We start from the raw sequence: 13,475 nt of genomic DNA, 5'->3' as shown, positions 1-13,475 counted from the left end.
ATAATTGCATTTTAAGTTTTCTTCACTATAACAAACATAGATGTAAATTCCATATTACTATTTACAAGCCAAAAGAGATAAAAAAAGATAAATCACTCTTAGCAAACCAAAGTTGAGATCAGTGTTTTCTTTTAATACATATAACATTATGCATAGTTCTAACATAGCTGATTATTAACACATGCATTATAAAATGCTTTATTCTAAACTTTTAATCTAATATATAAATAATATTTGGAATGGCTTTATGATATTTTAACATAAACAAAACATATACACTACTATAATATTTTATATACTAAATTTACCAAAATTTAGTTAACTAAATCATCCAATAATAGATGCTTGCTCCATTGTCTGTGTTATGAGTATATTATCATAAATTAGTCCTTTCTGGTTCTGTGTTTATATATGTATTTTTCACACTGTATATGGTAATTTATTTATATAGCTGTCTTAAAAAGAATTTACTAGGTTAAGACTATGACATTTTTAGAATCCTTGATACATAATAACTCCATATTGCTCTGAAAGTGGTTTTATTAACCTTCATCATGTTTCATACTGAGTCTACTGTCCACTTCTGTATCCATTCTAAGCTTTTTAGTTGAAATTTCTATGGGAAGTGTGCTTGGGATAATCCTCTCTGCTCTGGAAATTGCCTTGGTGAATAATTAGATCCCAGCTGAACTGGCTTTCGTAGTGATTTATCAGGTTCACGTATTTTTTCCTTCATATATATTTCTACAATATCTGTTTTGCTCTTGATACCCCAGCCTTCTAGGCTCAAATAATTCTAGTATATGTACTTTATCAGAACAACTTTGACACAGTCATACAAATACACAAAGACTGCACCATGTTTCCCCAACTGCCCAGTACACACACACACACACACACACACACACACACACACACACCTGCATAGCCTCAATTTTATCCAAAGCCTCCTTAGATAAGCACCCCATGGGGAACATGTCTGCTTCAGTTTTGATACATCCTTCAGATAACACAAAACATTGCTCAGACCTTGAGAACTTTACAAAATGCTCATAACAACAGGGTCCAGGTGGCAGTCAGTCGTATGCAGCTCTTGCGTGGCAGGAGAAACAACTTGATACGTTATTCCTTCTAAGTAGTATGTGGAGGGGCTTATTCAGTTCACTATGGTCACTCACTGTTTATAGGAATGGGGCTACTGGAAAATTAGCACCATTCAATTTTTGGAGTATTACAATGACATTTATACAGAGATAGGGTATCACAATGAAACTTTATACATATAGTCATGCACCATATAACAATGTTGTGGTCAATGACAGGCCACATATAGGATGGTGGCCTCATAAGATTATAATGGAGCTGAAAATTTATTTCATCTGGTGATGTAGCTATTATGGTTACTCTCCCGGAAATCATTCTTGCATTCTGCACCTGTCTTAAATGTTAAAGAGAGAAACTTGTTATATGCCTTTTATTTTAAAAAGAAAAATCAAGACATTCTAGACTTTAATGATCTGATAGATAATACATGATAACTGATGTGAGCTTCGCTACAAATATTACAGCACAGAGTGTGGTTTAGTACCAAGAGTGCAAGCTATAGTCTTTGGAGAGAAGAAAATAAAGTTTGATTCCTAGTTCTATAACTTGTTATCTCAACTTTGGTAAGGGACATGAAATCTATAAACTCAGTGTAGTCATCTATAGAATAGGACTAATAATTGTACCTACTAACAGTGTTGTTCACTCACAAAAAAGTCTTAAGCAACTTCTAACAACAAAGCACACTTTTGTCCTAGGGATAAAAAGATGAATTGTCACCAGCCTGAGCAACTTAGCAAGAGCTCCTATCTAAAAAATAAAAATAAAAAAAACTATCTGGGCGTGGTGGTATGTGCCTGTAATCCAAGCTACTTGGGAGACTTAGGTGGGAGAATGCTTGAGCCCAAGTAGTTTGAGGTTGCAGTGAGCCATGATGATGCCACTGTACTCTAACCTGGGAGACACAGCATGATCCTATTGCAAAAAAATAAAATAAAATAAAATAAATAAAATAAAATAAAATAAAATAAAATAAAAATCAATTACCTAGTGCCATTGACCTGTAAGAATTAATACTATAATACAGTGAACATGCTTGGTAAACTACTCAATGCTATAAAAGTTTAAAGTATTTATATTCAGTATTATTGCTTTATAATGAATTATAATTCTATAATATGCAGGGTTGTAAACTAGCCATAACCACAATAAGATACCATTACATATATTTTGTAATAGTTTGCTTTAGAAACAAAACACACTGATAATACCAAGTGCCAACAAGGATATGGTACAACTGGAATTCTCTACACTATATGTGCATAGTAATACACAGTAGTACAGCAACTGTATTAGTCAGAGTTCTTCAGAGAAATATAACCAAAAGAATGTGTATGTATAGAGAAAATGATTTAAAGCATTGGCTCACTCAATTATGGAGGCTGGCAAGTTCAGAATCTGCAGGGTGGGCTGGTAGGCTGCAGAACCAGAAAAGAGAATATGCTACAGTTCAAATCCAAAGGCCATCGGGCTAAAATCTCAGGAAAGAGCCAATATTGAAGTTCGAGTCTGAAGGTCATCTGCTGAATAATTAATTATCCTTTGCTCTGGGGAGAGTAGTCTTTTGTTTTACTCAGGCCTTCAACTGATTGGAAGAAGACAAATTACATTATGGAAGACAATCCACTGAAAGTCCACTGATTTAAATGTTGATTTCAGGCTCACAGAAACATCCAGGACAGGTTTTGACCACATATCTGGGCACCATGACCCAGCCAAGTTGATATAAAATTAATAATGACAGCATCTTTCATACAATTACTAATAACCTGGCATTCCCATTCTTAGGCACTTACCAAAGTTAAAATAAAAGCAAATGTTTACACAGAAATCTCTATCCAATTATTTATAATGGCTTTATTCACAATTGTCCAAAATTGAAAACAACCCTAATATCCTTCAACAGACAGAATATCCATACAATGGAATGCTACTCTACTGTTAAAATTAAATAAAAATAAAAAACCAACAGTCACAGGAAATAGCATGGATGAATCTCATGTTCATTGTCCTACAAGAAAAAAGCCAGATACAAAGGCTACACAGTGTAAACTCCATTTTTATGAAATTCTGAGACGAGGCAAAAGACAAAGGGAGAAAACAGTGATTAATGGTGGGGAAAAGAGAGTGTTGACCTCAAAGGAAAGCAAGAGGAAATTGGGGAGCTACTGAAACTGTTTTATATCGTGACGTTTCACAACTATATTTGTCAAAACTTAAAACAATAAATTTTACTGTATTAAAATTATACTTAAATAAAAGTTGGCAAGCGCAGTTGTTCACATCTGTAATCCCAGCACTTTGGGAGGCTGAGGCGGGTGGATAACCTGAAGTCAGGAGTTCAAGACCAGCCTGTCCAAAGTGGTGAAACCCCCTCTCTACTAAAAATACAAAAATTAGTCAGGCATGGTGGTACGTGCCTGTAATCCCAGCTAATCTGGGGGCTGAGGCAGGAGAATTGCTTGAACCTGGGAGGCAGAGGTTGAAGTGAGCCTGGATAGTGCCACTGCACTCCAGCCTGGGCAACAGAGCAAGACTCTGTCTCAAAATACATGTATATATATTTAATTAAAAGTTCCCAAGGTAATTATGCAAAAATAGTACTCATTGTACATATAACACTTAACAACATGTACATGCTATATTATCTAAAAAGGCTCACACAATTGTGCATGCAATACACCTAGATGATACCCAGGACCTCAGGGTAAAAATTGTTAGTCCTCCTGCTTTCAAACTCATTTTATCCAAAGAGGTGGCTCTTCCATATATTAATACTCAGTAGATTAGGAGATAATTATAAGTGTTCTTTTATAATTTTTAATAATTATTTTTCTTATAGCTTATAGTTTAGAAAGGTATCCTCTGTATATACCTTTTCCCCACTGATTCCTTCCAAGAAAAATATAAATTACTTGGAAAGCTTTCCCAGAACTTTTTTGACTTTAACTTAAGGGTCTTTTATATGTAACGTATTTTGAACGTCCACTATCATGAGTGCCAGAGTCTGATTAAGTAATTTACTTCTAATAATAAACTTTAGGATAGTTAGATTTGTAACCTAGAATACAGGGACAGGGGTGTTTGAAATTGTGACTCTTGCTCAAGTTTATTCAGCGAATAATCTGAATTTTGTAGATTATTAAAAAATCTGATCCAGATTTTTTACCTAAATTTGTCTGACTACAGATATTAAAATCTCTTACTTTCAGGTTTCCCCAGAAAACTTTCTGAGCTACAGCCACAGATACCTATATTTCTAAATTCCTCAGTTGTGTGCAGAGGTTGAAACAATCTCCCAGAAAATTTTCTCCAGGTAAGACATAAACATTGCATCCAATTTTAAAATGAAGACAGAGATAGTCAAACACAGGAGGGAGGGCATACACAGCAAGATATTTCTTCTGAGAACTTATATTAAAATCACCAAACACCTCCAACAGAAAATATTAGGAAAAGTGGCCTAACAAAATGTTTTGCCAGTCTCATGTCATTACTTAACATTTCTTCCAAAGCCATTTTTACTATTCTAGAATCTAATCAGTTAAATTCATCAACCTTCAAAAATGGAGAATGGGTCAGTTTAACTATTTGTGCATGTAATTATACATAAAGGGCTAAAAGAAGTAACAACACTTCTTGTTGCTTTGGAAATAGGCAAATTCTGTTCATTGTACCCTTGTTTGGGCATCATTGTGACATGTCTTTTCACAAACTATACTAGTACTTTGGAACACAGCTAGAAATTTGGTATTCAAAGTCAGTGCAGTAAATCGTCAACAAAATTGAGTCTCTCAAACAAGAGGGTCTTTGTTTATGACAAATAACAGCGGTCCATCCTCTGGATTAGACATCCAATTCCAATAATGACACTAGACCAGAAAACAGAACTGTGTCTCCACTTAGAGCAAGGCAATAAGTACTGACCTGGGCTGGTCATGTCAATGGAAGGTTGAGGAGCAAATTGCTCCTAAGAGAGATTGGAAATCACAGTGAGTCTACTCTACTAGCCTTCCAGTCATGCCAAATATCTCTGTCAAGATATTCTATAGAATGCCATTAGTGGAACAACGGAGAGGGAAGTCAACAGTCAGGCAAAAGGGGTCATTCATGAAGGAAGGGAAGAGGACAGGTGAAAATTACAGTTCTGTCATTAGTAAGTGGGAATAAATGGAGATGCTCTCAGTGTCTGTAAGCAGGGAACAGGTAATTGCACATAATAAATTTCCTGTAATTGTCATTCTTATTGAGGCAGTGTGTCCTTTCTCTTTTTCATTGCCTTCTTTGGAAGTTTTGTGTGATTTGCTTTGTTTCCTCTCCTTTTCTTACATTCTGTGTTGATATTGAAGCCTCATAGTTAATGAAGAGAAACTTCTGAAATGAGTTCCTCTTTCCCTGGCAGAAATAAGTAAAGCTCCCTTCGAATATATATTTCATTTCTTATATCTCTGCAATCCAAATTCCCAGGACATTTATTCAAACACACAATTTTGATTACTCTTGTAAGGTCCAGTAATGATATGACCTGGCCTGGAGTAGCCTGGTGTCCAGTAAGGAAAACAGGGAAGAGAACCAAGACTTATTAAAAGCTTACTATGTGTCAGACACTGTATTAGATGCCTTTCTTTGCATTATGCAATAAAGTACCAACCACAACCAACGAGAAATTCAAAGTCTATGAAACGTAAAGATCAAAAATATTTATGTTCTCATTCATCCAACTCTAGGGCTCTCTTACATCTTGTGAATTAAGATACTGAAAGCATCATTGCAGATACAGTCTTCGCATTTTTCTCATCTGCCATTCTGTGTTGATCTTTGGCTGGCTGCCTTCATGATTTCAAGAGGGATGCAGCAATCATAGTTGTCATATCCAGATCTGACAAATCCAAGTGGAAGAAAAGCAGCTTTGTACTGAGTAAAATCCCTTTTTCCAGAGTCTCTGTCATGTTTTCTCACTGGGGAAAATTGTGTCCATGTATGTGACTAAACCAGTCACTGTCAGAGCATGTAAGAATATCATAATTGACTTCAAATAATAAGGTTGAACCTCTTTAAAGAAAGGCTGAACTGCTTGGGAGAGAAAAATATCTGGACTAACTTGGAATGTTATGAGAAAGAGGAAGGAAGTAGGCAACTAATGTATTCTAGGACCTGTGACCCTTGACACTCAGTGACACCTCTAATGACTTGTATGGGATTTGGAAACTTTACCAGCAGTCCTGGAAGTTGACCTGGAACCCATTCAATGTAGCGTTGTTATTCATTACTATATTTTCCTCATTGGTTTTTGTCTATTTTACATGATGATTACAAGAAAGGGTTGGGGGAGATGTAATGAAGATGAGATTTTAAGTCACCACCTTGGCCCATTAAACATTTGAAAAGTCTATACATAAAAATGTCATGTCTCTCAAGCTATGGGAATTGATTTCAATGCTTTGTGGTTTGCTTGCAACAAACATAACAATTTCAAGGCTTGGGCACTAAAAATGAAAACTTTATTGGATTCAGCAAAAATGGATACAGAACAGCAAAAATACAATCTGTGGTTAACCACAGACAAAGCAGTCCCTTCTACTTATCTCTGCCTTTTTCCATTACTGCTGTCCTGATGGCTTTGATCCAGTAGATGATTATTTGAATGCAGAGAATCAATGTGATGCTAGCACATTTTGGGTAAGTTAACAAATAAATTAAGCTTCATGATCCCATAACATGTTTACATTTTTGCTTCTTCTTTTGCAAAAGGGTCAAATTCACTTTTGATATATACATCTTGAATGACCAAGGTGAGCCATTCAAGACTATCTGTCTGAACATGGTATATAATCACTTCACCCAGCAGGACAGATGGTGAAAACGTCAACTCCTAGTTGAACTTTGGACGCTGTTGAAAGATAAACATAATTTGGACAGGCTTTATCTCTGTTTGAAGTAAGAACTCTAAGGTCACAGGAAGTTCCTCTCATTTTGTAGGTGAATGAACTAGGTATCTGAGAATTGCAGGAATTTATCTAAATTTAATTATAGTAATAGAACAATGATATATTTAGTACGGCCTATGAAATTTGATGTCTGGTTATAGTGTGAAGGAACAATTATACTAATTTCAGAACTTCAACATAACAACTGGGAAGTGCCAAATAAACTTGTGGTTAAATTCTGACTGTTTTATTTTGTATTTATTAGTGGTTCTGTGACCTGAGTACAGTGACACCTAACTTTCAAGGCTGTTGTACTGATGATTAATAATGCAGGTGTGGCTTTAGTGGTGTAAGTATGGTCTATCTAAAACTTCAAAAAATGAAAGAGTATAACTTGATGTAGTAATCTTATGCCTGTCTATCCTTAGAGTTATATCTCGTCCTCTCCTCTTCATTATAGGTGAATTTATCTCTACAGGCTTCATTTTCCAATTTCCAAACTCTTCCATCAGCTGGTCTCTGCCTGGTTTTAATCACTGGAAATCTCAATCAGGAGAAGTGAAAACAAAAGTAAATAAAAACTATATGCACTGTGATAGCCTCCTCTGGATCCTGAAACAGTAAGAGAACATTAGTGGGAAACTGGTGAAATCAAAATGAAGTCTGAAGATGAGTTAATACTAATGTACCATATTTGTTAGCATCAGGGGAAACTGGGTGAAGATTAGGTGGGATCCATTCATGCTATCTTTAAACTTTTCTGTAAATATAAATTTATTCATAAATAAAACATTTATTTAAAATTTAGAAATTTAGAAAACAAAAAGCCAGAGTCTTTATCTCTCTTGTCTTCATCAACAAGCTTCTGTAGCAGTAGCACATTTCCTCCATGGCTCTCATTCCCACTGAATGACCCACCTGGTCATTTTCCACTGGTGTGCTAATACACTTCTTTTTATTTTCTTTTAATCTTGGAATAATAGAAGCTGCCTTCTGTTGCTAGAATCTTACACACCGATCGTCTCCAATTTGGCTTTGTAAGTTTCATCAACTGTACCATTGCCCAATGAGTTCTTCTTGCCCACTACCCAGATGCAGCCAATTTACTGAGAAAGCAGTATTGCAATAGAGAAAGAGATTAATAAACACAGAGTTAGCTAAGCAGAATACTGGAGTTTACTACTCAAATTAGCCTCTGTAAAATTTAGAGACTAGAGATTTTTAAGAATAATTTAGTGAATGAATGGCTAGGGAATGGGGAGTACTAATTAACTGGGTTGGGGATTACTTGAAGGGAGCTGAAGCTGTCTTCCTGGTATTTTCAGTTTCTGGGTGGAATCACAAAACTAGTTGAGCCAGTTTATTGGTCTGGGTGCTGTCAGCTGGTCCATCAGATTGGAGAGTCTGAAAAATATCTCAAACATAAAACTTAGCTTTGACAATATTGATGTTATCTATAAGAGCAATTGGGAAGGTTAGGAATATTGTGGTTTCTGGCTACATGACTCCTGTGCCATAGTTTCTAATATAGTGGCTTACCTGTTTTCCAAAGACAGTTTCGTTGGTCTTCAAAGAAGGAGGAGGTTTGTTTCTGGAAAAGGCTGTTATCATTTTTGTTTTAAAGTTAATCTATAAACTAAATTCCTCCCAAAGTTAGCTTGACTTATGCTCAGGAATCAATAAGGGAAGCTTGGAGTTTAGAAGCAAGATAGAATCCATTAGGTCAGATTTCTTTCATGTTCGTAATTTTCCTATATCAAATTGTTTACAGTGTCGTAATTTTTGTGAAGGCACTTTCAACTGAGTAAATATTTTCCTCCATTATTTATCTCTGTTTTAGAAATTCATAGTATAATTTTTCTTGTTTGGACATTGGCTGTTACACCTAGGGAAAACTTGCATAATTGAGGTTACCTCCTTTCTACTTGCAAAGTCCTCTTTGGGTTTTGATAATCTTGATCAAATAAGACACAGGTTACGAGACACTAATTAGTGAGATAAGTTTAATAATTTAATTTTCTCTCTGTTCTCTATCCAAGATAATCCTGAATACTACCCAGATACTAGCATGGATCCTAAGCTTTCTCTGCTAAATGTGGAAATGTGAAATTCGTTAGTGTTCTTAAGAGTTTGAATTTTTTTTTTATACAGTCTTCCTCTGTTTCCCAGGCTGGAGTGCAGTAGCACTATCTCAGCTCACTGCAACCACCGCCTCCAGGGTTCAAGCAATTCTCATCCCTCAGCCTCGTGAGTAGCTGAAATTAAAGGCATATGCCACCATACCTGGCTAATTTTTGTATTTTTAGTAGAGGTGAGGTTTCACCATGTTGGCCAGGCTGGTCTCGAACCCCTGACATCAAGTAATCGGCCTGCTCAGACTCCCAAAGTGCTGGGATTACAGGCATGAGCCACTATGCCCAGCCAACAGTTTGAATCTTTAGAACTTGTAGGGCTGGTTCTTTAGCTTTAGGTTGTCAGTCAATTCTGCCTAACACCAGGGGCACATCCCTGTGGGGAAAAAATGTCCAACTGCTCTAGAAATGGAAAAAAAATGAAAGAATAGAAAAAAAGTTTGTCACTATTTAGACACATTTATATCCTGGGTTTGTAAAAGAGGCTTTAAAGATATTGTTACTGATGCTAAACACTATTCTTCCTCATTGCAGAGGTGAAGGCTAGGTTACATGAAGCATATCAAAAACTTGGGGTTAAGAACATTAGGCACATTTATCAGTATTACATGTTTTTGTGAGAATAAAAAAAAAAAAAAAATGCTGCAACGTGGTGGATCAGGCCCCACTCAGGAGTCTTCTAATAGCTTCCAGGCAAGAGTCCTCTGTATAATTTTCTAACAGATTCTTTTTGCCCGCTGCCTGGAAAAGCCAATATGCCAAGAGCAGCAGGAGTTGCAGCAGAGAAAGAGTTTAATAATCACAGGGCCAGGCATGTGAAGAGATGGGAGGTATTTCGCAAACCTACCTCCCTGAGAATTCAGAGGCTAGAGTTTTTAAGGGTGCTTTAATAGGAGCCTGGGGGTACTGAGACAATTGATTGGCTGGGGATGAAATCACAGGGTTCTTGAAATGGTCTTCCTGCAGCTGAATCAGTTCCTGGGGTCATAGGATCAGTTGAGTCAGTAGCCTAGTGTGGGTCACAGATCCAGGTGGCATCCCTTAGTCTGCCAAAATTCTAAATCTGAAAAAATATCTTAATACCAGTTCTTCAGGTTTCACAATAGTGATATTATCTATAGGAGCAGTTGGTATAGTTACAAATCTTAGGACATCTGGTTACATGACTCCACAGTGGTAAGGACTATAGAAAGCAAGCTAAACAAGCAATGTGCCTATTTAACAAAGTTCAGGCCACTATCATAATTCTAACCTTGTGGCCTTTTATTAGCCTTACAAAAAGTAGTTTTGGTCCCTACCAAAACAAGGAGGGAGTTAGTTTCAAGAAGATGATCATCCTTGCTTTAGCTATATATTCTTCCCATAGTTAGCTTGACCTACATGCAGGTATGAACACAGGCAGTAAGCTTATGAGGTTAGAAACAAGATGTGCTTAACTGTATTAGCTTTCTCTCACTTTTACAATTTTGCAAAAGCCATTTCATCTGGATAGCATATACTTATAGTTCACCATCATCATGGTGATGAACTTCAGAAATGCAGTCTCAATGACTGCATGATTCATGGTAACTGTAAAGCTTGGAGATTATTATATATGAAATACCAAACAGCGACTTTGGCTTTCTGAAAAGTTCACTTAAAATAACCTGTACTTTCTTTATGTTTTACTGTTAGTTTACTAATATGTAGCCCAAAACATAATACAATGTTTCATTGTAGGCATGGACTAAAAACTAGAGGAGTTAATTATAGAATTTCATTATTCAAAGATAACAGAAAAAAAACAGTTTATAATTTCTTCTACATTTGTAGTGTACCTGACATGAGAACAAGATATTTACAATATTCCCATGTAGAAAGGGCAGAAAGACCCAAACAGGTGGTGCCCACTTCCTCATATGCGACTATAACTGTTACTGGAAAGGGGTCCAGGTCCAGACCCCAAGAGAGGGTTCTTGGATCTCACACAAGAAAGAATTTGAGGCGAGTCCATAAAGTGAAAGCAAATTTATTAAGAAAGTAAAGGAATAAAGAATGGCTACTCCATAGGGTTGCCCGTTTTTATGGTTCTGTCTTGATTATATACTAAACAAGAGGTAGATTATTTATGCCTCCCCTTTTTAGACCATATAGGATAACTTCCTGATGTTGCCATGGCATTGGTAAACTGTCAGGCGCTGGTGGGAGTGTAGCACTGAGGATGGCAAGAGGTCACTCTTGTCACCATGTTGGTTTTGCTGGGTTTTAGCTGGCTTCTTTACTGAAACCTGTTTTACCAACAAGGCCTTTATGACCAGTATCTTGTGCTGACCTCCCGTTTCATCCTGTGACTTAGAATGCCTGTCTGGGAGTACAGCCCAGTTGGTCTTAGCCTTATTTTACCCTTCCCCTATTCAAGATGGAGTTGCTCTGGTTCAGACACCTCTGATATCACCCTCCTTCACATTTTTATAAATCTTAGAGTCAGACCAACTTTTCCATTGTTGAAATATTTTAAAATTCATCCCCTCCTTTTAAACTCAAATCTTGCATTCTGTCTTTGTATGTATTTGTGGTGATAATTATGTATAGTTCAATCTATTTCCAACTTCTCATTGGGTATCTGACCCATCTGATGATGATTTAATGATAATTTATTTTTAATTATATTATTATTGCCCTCACCTGTTTATATTGTGCTTCCCAAAACAAAAATGCCATAAATATATTCAAAGAGCCAAGGTGGATGGTTGAAATTGCTAGGTTCTTAGAATTCTGGGATCAACATTTATCAGACAGGTTCTAATTATCTTGTCATGGCCTTTTTCCACTCCTCCAAAGCCTACAAACAATTTCCAATGACTGTCACACTAGCAACAGGGGGGCAGTACAATGATTTAGCCATCGGCACAACTCCCTGCTGTCCTTGTCCTTATCCTAGCTAATGAGCCCCAGTTGTAGAAAGAGCTTAGGCTTAGAAAACAGAATGTTCTAGTTTTCCTTGAAGAAGAAGTGGGACCTTGAACAAAGTGTCTTTGAATCCTAGTTTCCTCATCTATGAAATGGGATAAGAGTTCATAATTCTCAGTGGATTAAATACATGTAATTACAAAGCAAACACTCCAGCACTTGAACTATCATAGGTATTCAGGATTTATTGATTTCCTGCAATCCATATATAAAATAATCCCATATATTCCCAATCTCTTTTTCCTGGGCCCAATGTGTAGATAGAAGATAAATATTAGTAATAATAATAACAAAAATATCCTCAAACAGTATTATGGCTGATTTTCCTAAACATTCCCACATTTTCCATCTTGACAACTTGTGCCCATGTCTCCTATGCTTTAAGGATCTTGATTCCTGTGCAGATATTGGGACTTGAATTCAACTTATATCTACCAAATGTTCTGTTGTCTTTATTAGAGATTTGGTAAGAAAGGGAGTTGGCATTAATAGTCAAGGGAAGAGATGGAAAGTCACAAAGATGTGGGTTTGAATCTTGCTTCTGACAATTATTGTCTGAATAGCTCTGGGGAAAGTGTGTTCATTTATAAGATGAGAATAATAATTTATACTTCAAAGGGTATTTATGAGCATAAAGGGAACATGAAAAGGACTGAATGCAATCCCAGACTTAGCAAAATACAGCCAAATTTGGCAATAGTAGACTCATTTAATGGCATTTACATTTGCTGTTACTGAAACAACTTTGGTTGTTTATTTTGGGGAGCCTTGAATTTATGTGAGTAAACAGTGACAGGAATCCTGGTTCTATCTGGTTCTACATTTGATACTGTTCTCCTACACTGAAGTCATGGGCTAGTTTCTCTCCCTCCTACAACTGGAATGTCTCCCCACCATGCCATTACTTCTTAGCCACTCGTATCACTTCTCTGGGTCAGCAGACCATCAGTTCATAATTTTATGTCTGGATAAGAATTGAATCCACTATCCCTTTGTTAATTATTTACTTTTTATATATTGTGACCCTACTTTCCTAACTCCTGATTCCCACTCATTTTTTCTAAGTTTAGCCACCTCCTCTGCATTTAATGTCAAGGATGTCCTGAAATTGCTATCATGCAACTGTAGTAAAAACCATTTACTGGGAGCCAATCTAAACAATTTTAACTTGCTTTAATAATGTATTCTTCTGTTCCTACAGGCAGAAATGAGCTTATGCGTGCAACCTGGTTTTTCATATTACCATTACACTTCTTTCAGGGATTATCTTTCTCTCTGCTTCTTCATACTCCCACTTAAGTTCCATGTTCTATTTTCTCTGACATAGATCATTTATAGTTTCAGTTATAAAGAAAGTTTGCCA

This window comes from Pan troglodytes, chromosome 18, assembly GCF_028858775.2.
Source record: "Pan troglodytes isolate AG18354 chromosome 18, NHGRI_mPanTro3-v2.0_pri, whole genome shotgun sequence".
In the NCBI taxonomy this organism is placed as follows: domain Eukaryota; kingdom Metazoa; phylum Chordata; class Mammalia; order Primates; family Hominidae; genus Pan; species Pan troglodytes.
The sequence above is the reverse complement of the archived record's forward strand: the minus strand, read 5'-3'. Positions refer to the sequence as shown.